Below are 14,152 nucleotides of genomic sequence, written 5' to 3'. Positions count from 1 at the left end.
GAGAAATTGCGTTGTATAGAGCAGTGTTTTACATTCAGTGAGTTTATTTTATCCTGACTGACGCTTGGTTTAATATTTTCAAACACGGAATGACCCCTTTAAGCAAAGGGACAACGACGTTTCGCGAGTGAATACATCTCCAGCTAATCCATGCCGCAAACTTCTTTATACTACAGGCACTTCGCATTCTTCAGTATCGCACATCATGAACGCACAATTACTTGTTAACCTGGACTTTGCAATTACCGAACCGTTGAATAACTCATGGCTGCTGATTTACATTTAGACTTTTGTAAACCATTGTATTATACCGCAGGTTCAGACTTGTCTGAATAGTGCCGTTCTACAGCTGTTTTCTTAAAAAAGGGCTGTCTGATTGGCCAGAACGAAAGTGAAGTTCAAAAAGTTATGTGGATTTGCATATATGAATCTCGCATATTCGAAATATCGAGGCTATGCCAGGTTCTAAAGGACCTTTCTTTAGGACATGTTTGGTAGGGATATGTTTTCAGGCAACATTTCAGTGATATGTTGGGCTCTAAAGACATGAAGCTTCGACGAAATGCTCAGAGAAACTTGTGATTGAATTCTACAAAAATTCAGTGTTCCGGGGTACATTGTAGCAGCGTTATATAGCTCATCTTTTATCCTAGACGATCTTTCAGCAAAAATTTGAAGTGAATCTTTGATCAAGCAAACTTGTTCTTCTCAGCTTCAAAACGAGCAAAAGATCCCAGATAACCCAGGACACAGGTCGCCATGGTCCCAGATGACTTGGGACACCGTACCAAGATCCGATCCTAGGATCCATCTCGGGGATCGAGTCCATCTACTAATGGCCATGTTACAATCATTGGTCACAGCCATGGACATCGTAGAACCAAAACGCGGAGCCTATTGAAGGCACGCACCCGAACCTCCTGCCCCGCCCATAACCACGTGCACACCAGCGTGTGCCGCCCGGCAGGCGTGCGTCTGGCCACCTCCGGCAGCCGCCAGCCGGCGCCCGGCCGTCACGGGCGGCTGCGCCGATAACGGCTCCTGCGCGCCGCTGCTCGCGATCTGGCGCCGGGGCTGGGGCACCAGGAACGACGGCAATCATAGCTGAGGCCCCAGCGGTGCTCGGGGGCCGCCGACGTGGGGCGAGCAGGCAGAAGGCACGCGCCTTCCATCCGCTCCCGGACGGTGCGCGGAACTAGAGAACACCGAAGGAGACGTGGTTAAGGACGCTGCTAGGATTTAGGCCAGGCGGCGCGCCGTTCCGCACGCCGCGTGTGGAGATCTCACAGGGTTACCCATTTTATCAATCACAAGCGTGCGAGTCATACAGCCGATTTAAATATTGGCTGCGTTCATGGTCGCCATGGCTCATTGGTAATGACTGGCTGAAGGCGACTGTTCATTGGATATTGAGGCTTAAACATGACCGGGGTGAGCATCACAGGCTAAGAAAGTTGTGCCATTGCATAGCTGGAGACGCACCTGATGAATGGTGTGCACTGACAACTTTTCAAGCTCTTTGTTTGGTCTAGACATGTGCTTGATTCACCTGAGGGGTGGGGTGGGGGGGGGGGGGGGGGCGGGAGGGGGAAGGCGAAAGGACGATTCAAATCATAGCTGCATGATAAAAGCTAGCCGTATCATGACACTTATTTTTTAAAATGTGAGTTGATCAATCTTTGACCGACGGCATTATTTTTTTCGAGTTCTTAATCTGAATAACGAAAAAGATCGGAATCAAGGATCGAACGACTTGATTCCGATCAAAATATGAAGGCAGGAAACGTCGTGCTGAGAATAGGATATATGTCCTTCTCATGACTGTGGTGGTTGGTCCTGACATTAAGCAGTTATATAAGTGCTTGTGGGCCTGCTTCGCTAAACGACGGAGCTGACATCTTAAAAATGCATGTTGAGGACTGTCGTGTTCTTTGGAAGATTTGTGTTTGCACTATTCCGGGATACATTCAACATCATTGATAGAATATCCCGGTCGACCTGAGGTCTGGTGCTGCCATGCCTGATGGGAGCCGGGTGTGATGTGGTGACTTCCAGGGATGTATGTGGGTCATGGAAAACGAACTTCATCTGTCAACCAGTTTTTCGTGCAGCATCATGGACCAAATCGCCTACAACCTGCGTGGAAGTCGGACGGCGACTCCTCGGCTCCCCCCCCCCCCCGCCCTCTTTATGTATACGCGAGCGCTGTGAGGCGTTCGTTGCAGATACCTGAAAAAACATCGTATATGTTTCCAGAAGGTATCGTAAACCCATGGGGACAACATTCATTGAAGTCTGAGGTAAACGCCACCAACGCCCTGTCGCAAACCCAAATTTTCAAACTGTCCTCCCGGTCAGCGAAGCCAGGACGAAACAACTGAGAACAAAAGGCTACTGAAACGCCTGTGCAATGAGACGAGCAGCAGAGACAGGACACCGTCTGTGGTCAATGGAAGGACCTATTATCGCTTGATAAGGCGTGGCTAACGCGTTCACTGCACTGGCATGTTAATCCCTTGTGTAAACCATCGTGAGGCAGAATTTTTGACTCACAGGGCTCTGAAGGACATGACCCTGCTTACATGATCGGGTTATCACGTAGCGCATGTTTAATAGGTTTTGACCTACCAATGCGACGGCCCTTGATTATTTTCAAACTCAAGCCGCGAAGTTGCCTTCTTTTTTTAGGTTTTGCTGCGCAGTAAGCTTTAAGCAAGTCTCTGCTTTTGGTTTTATTTCTCACTCAAGAGCTACAATGGACGACTGATCCTGTTCGCAACGCTGCTTTGCGTGTTTTAATATGCTTCCAATCTGCTTTAGCGGATTTTGTAGCTCGGTGCCATTTGGGAGGGCAAGTGAAGTTAATGACCTGATGTCAGCTCTTCGACCACTCAGATCCGATCGGATTTGCCGCTCCTTATGCCTTACGCGAACTTCCACAGTTCGTTGCCGTTTCGTGCATTGATCGCCATGAACTGGTTTTATGTCACGGCTCCATCCCACTTTGGGAGAATCGCCGCCAGGATTTCGCCGCCCTTCAAACGAGAGGCTGGCCCCGACGCGCCGCTGCCAAAACCGACCCTTGTACGCTAAGTACCGGAGTACGTAAGTACCGTATTATTTGTTTGGCGCATGCCACTGCACTGTCATGTAGTCACCTGGTCGGAGCAGCTGTGCGCAGGACAACACCAGCGCTGCCCTGCTTCCTCTCAATGCACCCGTATTCCGGTTATCTCGGCAGCCGTCCCACTGCGGCCACAGCCCCCACGCGCAGACCACTCCCTGGGGCCCAGTCTGTCAGCAGGGCAGGCGGCAGGCATCCCGTGGCCGCCACCGTCGCGCCCGCGGCCGGTGCAGCGTGGCCGTCTTCGTCGTCGCGCCCGGCGGCCGTCTTCGCCCGCCAAGGACTTAGCTGATCATCCAGCTGGAATCTCATTTGGTCCACATGCAGTCGGGCTTCGGGAATTACGCGTCCAGCCGGCCGAAGAAGCCCGTCGTACCTGCTACAATGCATCTCCGTCATGGCTGTTTGGCTCCAGAATAGCTTACCATGACGCCTCCTACGGCGGACGTAACGCGGAAGCTTTCTAGACATCTGCCCGTGCGATACACGGCTGCTCCGCAACCTGAACATAAACTCGCATCGTTTTCGTTCTCAAACTACCATCTCTTGCCGTTGAAGTTAAGAGCAGGCAAGATTAAGCAAGGATTAAGCGTGTAACTCGCGCGGCAGGGGTGCGGCCTACAGGCGCAACTTTTCCCAAATGCTAGCTCACAGCTTGCTCCACCCTTGCCAGCTTGTGAAATGATTCGCAAAAGCCTAGCCTTCTACGATGCTGAACCCAGGTTAAATCATCGTTATTGATCTACTATGAAGGTGTTTTTTCTCAATGTTTCTTAATGTTGTGCCGGCACATAAAGTGCATCCAGTATACCTTGAGTGTCGACCTAGCAAGCTTACCCTATCGTCCTGTGTGGGATTGGTGAAGCAGTAATCCAAGATACCTGAGGTGTGAAGTTGCCTTTGATATCTTCTTACATTTGTGAATTTTAAAGATAATAATGTCATTTATAAATCACAGCGGGGAGAGAAGAGGAGGGGGAGAAAGTGGAGCTGTATCCCTCTCTAAATGTTCAAAAATTCTTCCCGTGTTTCTCGGAAAGAATAAACAGCGAAAGTTCGATAAGCAATGAACTAGGTTTTTCAAACTGACCGTGTCTACGGATGGCCTTGCGTGGTGGTACAGTCCACAAGTGATGGATTTTTTAACAGGCTCTCAGTCTTGGCGCTCCATCCTTAGTTTCTGCTGACAGGCTGATGCTCCAGGAATTGCTCACCGCAGCGTTTCTTCGACACGGGTGAGGGGTAGATGTCATAGCAAGAATCAAAAGAAGCGCTATTTTCGCCCATTTTCAAATACATGCGGTTAGCTTGGTTGTAAGCATGTGTCATTAAACTATGTAATTCAGAATGTTTTAAAAACTTGCTGTGCGCTGTTTCTCAATAGTTACATGATTTACTATATTTTATGGTTTTCAATAGGAAAGACACGTACGCAGTTTTTGTGACCCCGGTCCTGAAAGCTTCGTGGCATTTTAAAACTGATCATTCCAGATTTGGTGAATTTTGCTGCCGACCACACACGGAGCTATGTAAAATGGTGCGCCGCGAAAACAAAGCCGGCTATCATTATGCCATATGATTGATAATTTGCGTGGTGACCAACCTGAACCGAAACCGACCTGAACCAAAATTGCGAACAATTATCATTTTAATCAGGAAAGAATGAAACAATAATTTCAAGGTAACAATTAGAAAGTAAGTTGTGTAGCGGAGTAATAGTTCATTCCAACCTTTGCCACTACTGCTGCGACTCCACTTCTCTTTCTTTATTAGCATCCTTCACCTACGATAAGCAATTTAAGAATAACATTTTCGAAATGCAAAGCAAGTCGTAGAACGCGGGTTAACACTGTATTCAGGTAGTGGCAAACCGGCGTCACAGTGAGGCGAAGCTGAAAGCTGATGTCCGATTTCAGCAACCAAGACAGGGAAAGGCGTGAAACTAGCTGCACGAAATTCACTGACTGCTATGTGTTGAAATGTACTTACAAGCGGATTTCAAAATCGTGCTAACCAGAAGTGCGCCAGCAATCGACTGGAAAAGATTCAATGTTGCCGTTTCCGAATCCGATCTTGAATACGAGATGGTGAGGATTCAACGAGACATATTTGGCCGTGGAATTGCACTGGAATATAACGCTATTCATTTTGGTCCCCGCCCCCAAAAAACAACAACAAAAGCGCTGGGTCTTTCCGCGGTACTTTGGTCACAATTGCCAAAATTGTGTGGGTTTAAGCATCCAAAAATCACACAGAACATGAATTATGCTCGCAACGCCTCACCAGCCTGATAGTAAGTTTTTAGTGAGCTCTGTGAATTAGCGCGCCAAGGGCATATCTGTGGACCTCCACGTAGTTTTTGAATTATCACGAAAGGTTCTTTAGATCGCATTGATAGACCCCTTGACACCGGTTGATAAGGGTTCCGGCTCAAAGTGGTCAGTTCTTTGCATCTTCCGCATACCATAGTAGCTGGAAAGTCTGCTAGTGTTATCGCCTCGCTCGTCTCACGCCGCACGGCTCTCACGGCTTCTGCATGTTTAATGTATGTTCTACTTTCTTTGCTGAGAAAATTAAGCTCGGCTAACGCTGGTTCGAACATGGCTGCGCCAGCAGCAGGGTGATGTTATCAAGCAGTATGTATCCGCCCACATGAGTCGCAGCCGTTCAGTGCGGTGTATTTGAATCAGCTCAAATCAGCCTCGCAGCAAATTATTCTGGTAAGCAAGCTCTGATGTGTGCAATACAAATGTAGGCAAAATATATGGTTTCTAACGAATGTTGCTCAACATAACGACCCAGTGCAGCTCTGTGTATGCGTTACGTTGTCGCGAACGTGCAAGCATCCATTTTGCTAAGCCGTACGCAGGACTGCGCATGCGCAAGGCTCGCTTTGCGCATGAAACGAAAACAAAATTTGCTTACTTTCATTGAACATATAACTAGCACGCGGTAAAAACGCATCACAAAACCGACAGTTCATGAAAAGAGCTTGCCAGCGTGCATTTTTCGGGGCCATTTCAGTCACATGAGCGCTCACATTGGCTCGCGTAACGCCGCTCGACGCGGACCCAGCGGTGCGTATTCGAGCTGGAATTTTTCGGCACTTTCATGATAGATTGTTCTCACTCCTATGGGTAGTAAAACGCTGAACTTTCCGCATGATTGGTGACAGACCGTACTTCACAATATGCAGCTGAGTTTAACGCGCACTTGATCAAACTGTTAGCACTTCAGACAGACGTTTAACGTGGATGGGAGCCGGGACATCCACGAGTTCGGGAAGAATAAGTAGCCGGCCTTACTCAGCCTGAGCCGCTAGTTCAGGGCTCCGGCGGCCCGGGAAGCGATGGTGATCGGCCAGGCCCGTGCCGCCACCGCCGCGGAACCATGAGCTGTCCTGCTGTGTGGGCTGATGGGCTGATGTGGGTGCCGCTACGTAGGGAGTGTGACCCGCTGGGTCCGCGGTAGCGTCATGCGCGGACCGTAACCCGCTGTGGCCCGCAATGCCGCCATGTACGGACCGTGACCCGCTGTGGCTCGCAGTGCCGCCATGTACGGACCGTGACCCGCTGTGGCCCGCGGCGCCGCCATGCACGGACCGTGACCCGCTGGGTCCCGCGGCGCCGCCATGTACGGACCGTGACCCGCTGGGTCCCGCGGCGCCGCCATGTACGGACCGTGACCCGCTGGGTCCCGCGGTGGCGCCGTGTGGGTGGCCACCCGTGTGGGTGGCGGCGCCGCCGCGCCGCCGCCGTCGGAGTGCGTCTCCTACGTCATGGCCACAGACTATATAGGGGGCGGCTCGCACGTGCCCAGTGGTGACACGGCTGAGCGTGGAGGAGCAGACGCCGGCGCCCGGACACCGGCTCCAGACACCCGCGTCACGGACAGACAGTCGACCCCCAGCGTAAGTGACGAACGACCATGCCGTGGTTGGAGCACTCGTGAAATTGCAGCGGGGAGCTTGCACAAAAATCCTGTCCAAGCTCGGTAGCGTTCGGCGCATTGTTTGCATGTCGAACGCAGCATTCCAGATGGGTACGGATACATAACTCGATTGTATGACTCGACTCTGCATGATACAAAAATTTGATTAGCTTTAGATATTCGTGTTATTTAGAACATAACGGGCTTCTTTTTTTCTGTGTTACAAGTAATGTTATCCCTATAAGCAGCTTGTGAATGGGCTTGACGACCAGGGGATGAGGGAAAGGAGAGGTAGAGTACGTGTCCTTCTCAACCTTCCTGTAGGTGATGATCATTCAAATTTACAGAAAATGCAGCGGAGTTTTTTTGCGTGTTAAAACCCGTTCCTGCAAGCGATTGGCTAGGTAGTTGTGTTGCTGCCGTTTTGCTGTTGTTGCTGTTGCTGCAGAGGATGCTGTTGTTGCTGCGTTGCTGCGTTTTTCCGTTGCTGCGTTTTGCTGTCATAAGCACTGCAGACACTGCACAATATTATACCCTCAACCATGCACGATTATATGCTGAAGGCAGTCACAATTTTCACAAAATTATCTAACCTAGATATCACCGACACTGAGCAGCGTTGTTTTAACCCATCTGCTCGGGTGTTTTATAAATTTATGTCAAGCTACTTACCTTGTGACCTCAAATGATCAGTGCGTACTGATTGCAAAATGTCGCTTGAACTCTTAACCCCTTGCCATACTTGTGCCCCTTCGGTGCATCGGATATTCTTAGCGCTAATCCTGTTGACCAGGCGGGGCGCCGCAAGATGTTCGCGCCGCACGATGATGCGACGCGCCCGCCTCAGCCATGTCATGCCTCGCTGGCCAGCTGCCAGCACACCTTTCCTTGTCCATCAGGCTAAGCTTCAGCGGCCAAATCACGACTTCCTGACTCAGGACCTGGGACAATAACTAACGCTAGATGCAAATGCGACGGAAGTTTCATTACATAGCTGCACGAGTCTGATTTCAAACGAAGTGTTCCACATTTGTGTGGGACTTTGACCTGAAACAGCCATTTTGAGATTCTGGGCATCTGGGCAGTTCACAGCCCTGTCTTTTTTAAAACTTAAAACCCTATGGTTCCTGAGTTCAACGCCCGCGAACTTGGGTAAACTATCTCATGCAGAATACTTTAAGGTCGCCCAGACATGCATGGTGCCATAAAAACGCCACACGAGTTCTTCTACCTCGTTGGCCTTATAGCGCTCAAGGTCACAAAAAACATTATCATCAAGCTATGCGTACCCGGTGTACGTCAGCTGGATTTCTGGCATTACCGGGCTTCAGTTGGTCCTGATGATCAAGGTAATGCGTTTGAATGCAAGTTTCGAACGCTAAGCGCGCTTTGTGCTGTATAATACAGTAAGTTAGACAATGGTACGGGCTATGACAGAAATAAAACTGGGAATCGAATAACTTAGTGTAGTAGCGCTCTTCATGGATTTACTTGCAAGAACACCACGAGAAGTGGTGAAAACACGGGCACATGATCATGTTTGGGTTTTGGGAACATCACATCGTTTAACGTGGCACCTCTTGAGAAGTTGAAATATCCTAAGTGAGTCACCCCGTTCGCTATGATGTCAATGTCTCATAGCCATTTTAGGTGTCCCTCTCATGTCCCCCAAACGTTCCATGATGCACTCAAACGATGGCGTATTGAAATTACGTACGTTGTTCAGTGCATTTGCGAGGAACATTATTCACATAGATAATACGGCAGTAATAGCCTTATTCCACGGGGAAAACCAGAAGAATGGAGATATAGATGGGTTGATATTTCGGCAACATGCCTTCATGGAAGGAATAGCAGAAGACAACAACACTTCTGCTATTAGTTCGATAAAGGCATGTTGCCAAAATATTCGACCCATCTTTATCTCCATTCTCCTGGTTTTTCTCCGAGGATTAAGGCTATTACTACTGTCATGTCAATGGCAGCATTGAGGAGCATACCTACTTAACAGTGAAAGTTTGCTGTCTTAAACAGTCTTTTGTACTTAAAAGCATACCAGCGGTTACAGGTAGGCTTATTTTGTCACATCTGACGCTTGTCGCAAAATCCTCGATGTGGAACATTCCTTTCGGGAACTAATTACAGGTAGCGGGGTTTTTCCTCAGACTATTGACAGTGTTTCAGATGTAGCCAGGTTTAGACAGTGACAATCGGAGAAAATAATGTCCTCGATCATCATTATTATTTTCATCATTATTATTATTATTGCGAACCTTGGCGAAATCCAGCGAGTGGCTTTTCTAACGCCGCGTCGGTACAAATTACATGGATGAACACAGAAACAAGCAACACATGCAAATGAGACGCAGCGCCAGCGATACTAAGCAAGATACACATACGATGTTATATAACATAAGCGACTTGCGATACAATCAGCACCTGCACGTCATGGCCAGTTGGCCAATTTAGGTAAGTTCTCTGATGAAAGGCATTGCTTTGCCCTCGAACTCATGTAAGTTTTTGCACTGGCGTATGGCAGCAGGAAGGCGATTCCACGCCGTTACAGCTCGGTAGGGAAATGCTCTTTTCACGCACTCGAAGCGAGGGTGTTTTACAGCGCCCGTCTGTCGAACGGTTTCGTCTTCGGTGGCTCTGGTGTGCCGCTGAGATGCTTCAGATCGGCGCCTGGTCAGGTTACTGATAGCCCTTGGCCCATCAGGGCCAAGGGCTATCAGGGCCTTGGCCCATCAGGCACGTAAATGGCGCGATGCAAACATATGTAGTTGCGGTGGGTGGCAGTCTCGTCGAAATTGGGCCAATTTAGCTGTTTTCGGGATTCCGTGACGTGATCTCGTCTCCGTTTGCCGGCAACAATTCTAACCGCGAAGTTAATAGCCTTATCCAGGCACTGGCGCTCAACGGCTGTTGTCGGAGCCCATGCAGGTAAACAATAACTGACGTGAGGAAGACCAGTGACTCAACTGGGGACTTTATTGTGGAGCTGGGAAACACATGCCTAAGCTTGTTAATAGATGTGAGAGGCTGCAATGGCCATTGTATGAAAGTCATACGTCAGATGTCGAATGTTTCCCCGACTTGTGATCCATGGCAAAAGCACTCAGACACTATCATTGCGTTATGGAGACAATGTTTTGTGTTTTTAATCAGGACTAGAAAAAATAAGCATCTACTGATCATCAAAATATTTCCTGGCAGAACACAATCTGAGCCTATTTCTTAAACAAAGGATTATGTGAAGCAAAAGTGGCGGCTCTACAAATATATTATTTTGCATTCGCTTGCTGGGTAAGGCTCCGAATGCAGCTCACACAATCAAAATGGCCGCCTGGCTGCGCCTGCTTTCAAAATGTGAGATTATGTACCCATCAAATGCGTGGTGATGTCTACAGAAAAGTCCCCTAGATGTGGTGTTCGGTCGTTGTCCATGAAGGCTCAACGGTTATCCAAAACATGCGGCGCATAATGGTGGAACTCTACGTGCACCAAAACATTTGCAAAAATTGACTTTCTGTGCTCTAACTGACGCACAATTTTGTCACCATCACCAACAGCTACCGTTAGCTGACTCAGTCAATGTATTCATCTTTCGTTCCCGAAACGTGAGACGGATATCCTATCATGCAAGACAGTCATAAAAATTAACAAAAGTAACCGACCAACATGCTTAACAGCACACATTTTCATTCAAAACTGGCCGAAACTCTAAAAAAATCCTGTAACGATAGTTTACAAAGTCATCATATGATAACTGTAGGAGCCTGATGCCGTTGTAATTTATGCATAACTCGCACGGTTGCAAAAAAGTGCTCTCTTTATACCAAAAACCCCTATCCTATCTGCAATGTTTCCGCAATACGCATAGCACGCAGTTACATCCGCGCCGACACGTGGCAAACACAGAATAAATAACCTTTTGATTCCATTGTCTGCAAAACCTAAGTGCATAGATTTGAAGAGTCTCTTTGAAAATGTTGCATCTGGAAGACAAGTTATTATGCGTAGGCTCCTATGTCTTTGGCATCCCTGGACCATTTAACACCTGTGCATCGTGCCTGAGCCTTAGACTGCCTCGGCGATCTGTAGGTACTTCTCGGGGGGCAGGTTTGCGCTGACATTGAATTCATATATTTCCGGTTCCTGGCCGGATCAGGGCCTGTTGCCTTCATTCTGGGTTCTCTCCAGGACGTGCCGACAATTATGGCCACCTGGCGGTCACGGCCCGTCTGCTTTAATGGCCTCTTTCCAACCTGGGTCTAGTGCTATAGGCAGTGACCCGCCACTGGTCACCTTTGAGCCTCCTTAGACCTCTTGACTCTGAAAACGACTTTATCGCCCTTTTTGCCTTCTTTCTCAACAGCATATAGCCTTCGGCTCAGAATAATCTTGGTAACTTGGATAAAAGACGTCAGACAGCTGCACATCTCTTCTTTGATTTGTAACACTTTACATACATATATATATATATATATATATATATATATATATATATACATGCAGATGTGTGTGTGTACGAAGTGAAAAAAACGATTTTTTAAAGCATAGAATTAACGTTTTCGTGCCGAACGACATGCTATTATCAAACGCGCGGTCCCACGCCACTGTCTCCCTGAATCAGAACAACCGGATGTACCCCCACGACATAGATGAGAAGGGCTGCTTGGGGACCGTAGTACCAAACCGTCTCAGATAGCTTCAACTTCTAGAAACTGTTCTTGGCAGGCCAGAGGGCCGGAAAATCTCTGTTCAGAGATTACGGAATGATTAAATGCCTCCCATAACGTCTATGGCCCACAAGTTATCAAGTGTTGTTTCAGAGCAATCAGGATTCTGGTATCTGAAAACAGACCCGTAAAGCAATAGTTACGTCACACTTGTAGGTTAGAGTACCCACAAACTTACAGCAGGCTCCGAGGTGGCCAATGATTCTAGCCAGGCCATGGTGTCCAGAGGTTCTCAGATTGGTGACTCACATTCTAGAAACAGATTCCAGGATCCCGACTACGAAATTCCAAAGGTTGGAGGTCCAAGACGTCCACTCGGGTCAAAGCTCTCGGTGAGCCGAAATCCGCGATGGGCCATCGTCATAGTCAAATGACTCCGATCGGAATTTCTATGCATGCACCAAACTTTTCGAGAGACTTTACCATGGTAGAGAATCCTGGGACATTGAAAGGAATGATTTAGTATAGATGCAGTAAATGGAACGCGAATGCTCGGACTTCAGCAAAGTCCGGGCAAAGTAATGCGAAGTAATGTCAAGAGAGTCGGGGCTTGCTTTATCTTTATATCCCAGGATATCCTATCATTCATTCCAAGAGTATGGCGTGTTTGAGTCTTCTCCAAATTCCTGGAGTACTCGTGGTACACATTGCTGGTACCAAGTGCATTCTGACGCCGCAGCAACCGCCGAGGTAAGACACGCGCGACGGCACGTGTTTTGAAGACTGTGGCTCGGTGGGACTGGTAGATCACCGCCCTGGACTGTCTTTAATTTGCAACGATCCCACTAGCTGTAAAGCAAGTTACTTCACAATGAAAATGTGGGTTTGGAAGTACAATTATAATCGGTCGGTTATTGAGCCCCACAAGTTAAATTAAAATGCGAGGATGGAAGGCATGAAACGCCTTAAAACCTACACAGTTTTTTTTTTTACTTAGCCCGCACCCTCCTAAACGGGTTTTTTTCCTTTAGTGACCCACTAATGAAGGAGGACTCACTAGTAGAGAGCCCCTCGCTCATTACAGATCGGAAAGCTTCATGCGTCATGAGTCTTTCCACGAATCAGATAGGTCCAAGTGTCAGTGTATCAGTGTGTTGGAAGCCATGCACATGGTGGCTTTTACGGTTTCAGGTCAAGGGCGTTTTCAAGCTACATACAAATGCAATATAAATAGGCACGCAACAAGGTTACACAATAAATAATGCGACCAATGGTAAGCAAAATTATGTGAGCAATGATCAAAAAGTCAAGACAAGTCTATGGTATAGTACAAGTAGAAGTCCACCGAAAAGGTAGATGCAAACGCAACTTGCGATAGAACTTCAAATGACCATATCTTGATGCCTTGCGGCAATGGACTTTTGGTGACAAGCCTCAAGACGTAAGTGCTGTGGTAACCCGATATAATTTATTTTTAGATGTCCGTGGCCTCGATTTGGCTTGTGAGAGCGGAAACATTTGGCATGATCCGCGGCGCCAATAACGACCTGAGTCTATTGATTCCAGCAGCGCCAACAACGACTGTAGCGTCGCTAGCAGCGCCAACAATGACCATAGCGTCGCCAGCAGCGCCAATAACAACCTAGTCTACCAATCAGCAACTACGAGGATGCATTAATCTCTATAAGAACGTTCAATATCGGGGGCAGATATCCCTTGTTACCTGTTTTTACTCAGCTTCTTCTCTTCATCTGCCCTAACCAATAGCCATTCATTGGAATGACGAGTTCAGAGTTCAGATAAAGATGACGACTCCATAACTGTTATCATGGGTATAGTATAATATACCAGAGCGCATATGAGAGAGAAAGATAAACTGGTAAGCTATCAGTAAAGACCAAGCTGGCACAGAGCACGATTAAATATAATAGCAAGCGACATTCGTCTCTCCAGGCTACTGTTCGACATTAAACATATGTAAGTAGAACTTCTGTATTTGCCTGGAAGTTTTTCAGTGTATCCGGATAGACAGCCAACCGTTTCTTTTGGAAAATATGCCCGACTGAAGTGTCATCAACAGCGTGTGCATTTTATGGGACATATCTTTAAAAGTGTCATAGCAATTTGTAGTCGCCTTTACATTCGTATTGGTTTATTCCGTGTTCATTGCCGCGAGCGTAGTTTTACATGACATCACAGCACATAAGAGGGCAACACACGTCTAACACGCAAAAGCCCCAAAAGCGATTGAGGTGTAATAGACAAAACTTCACAGACTGGGTCAAAGAAAACAGATCAAGTGGAGCATGACTGGAGCATGACTTGCAAGTTGTGAAGATGCGATGCGATGCATCTGCCCACCAACTTTCAACATATCCGGCTGCTCACAGAATTCATGTAACGCAGCGTGCGAGGA

General features: G+C 47.8%; 1 protein-coding gene across 1 annotated transcript in view; it reads left to right on the top strand.

The window, feature by feature from the left end:
* Window positions 1-6,960: 6,960 nt before the first annotated feature.
* The window catches only part of Dsk (Drosulfakinin), a 29,423-nt gene continuing 22,231 nt past the window's right edge, over window positions 6,961-14,152 (top strand). Inside the window, exon 1 of the mRNA XM_037233819.1 lies at window positions 6,961-7,034. The gene's annotated coding sequence lies outside the window, so the exon portion shown is untranslated. The remainder of the gene's footprint in view (window positions 7,035-14,152) is intronic.

Source organism: Pollicipes pollicipes, unplaced genomic scaffold, assembly GCF_011947565.3.
Source record: "Pollicipes pollicipes isolate AB1234 unplaced genomic scaffold, Ppol_2.1 Scaffold_7231;HRSCAF=8579_pilon_pilon_pilon, whole genome shotgun sequence".
Taxonomy (NCBI): Eukaryota; Metazoa; Arthropoda; class Thecostraca; order Pollicipedomorpha; family Pollicipedidae; genus Pollicipes; species Pollicipes pollicipes.
The sequence above is the reverse complement of the archived record's forward strand: the minus strand, read 5'-3'. Positions and strand labels throughout refer to the sequence as shown.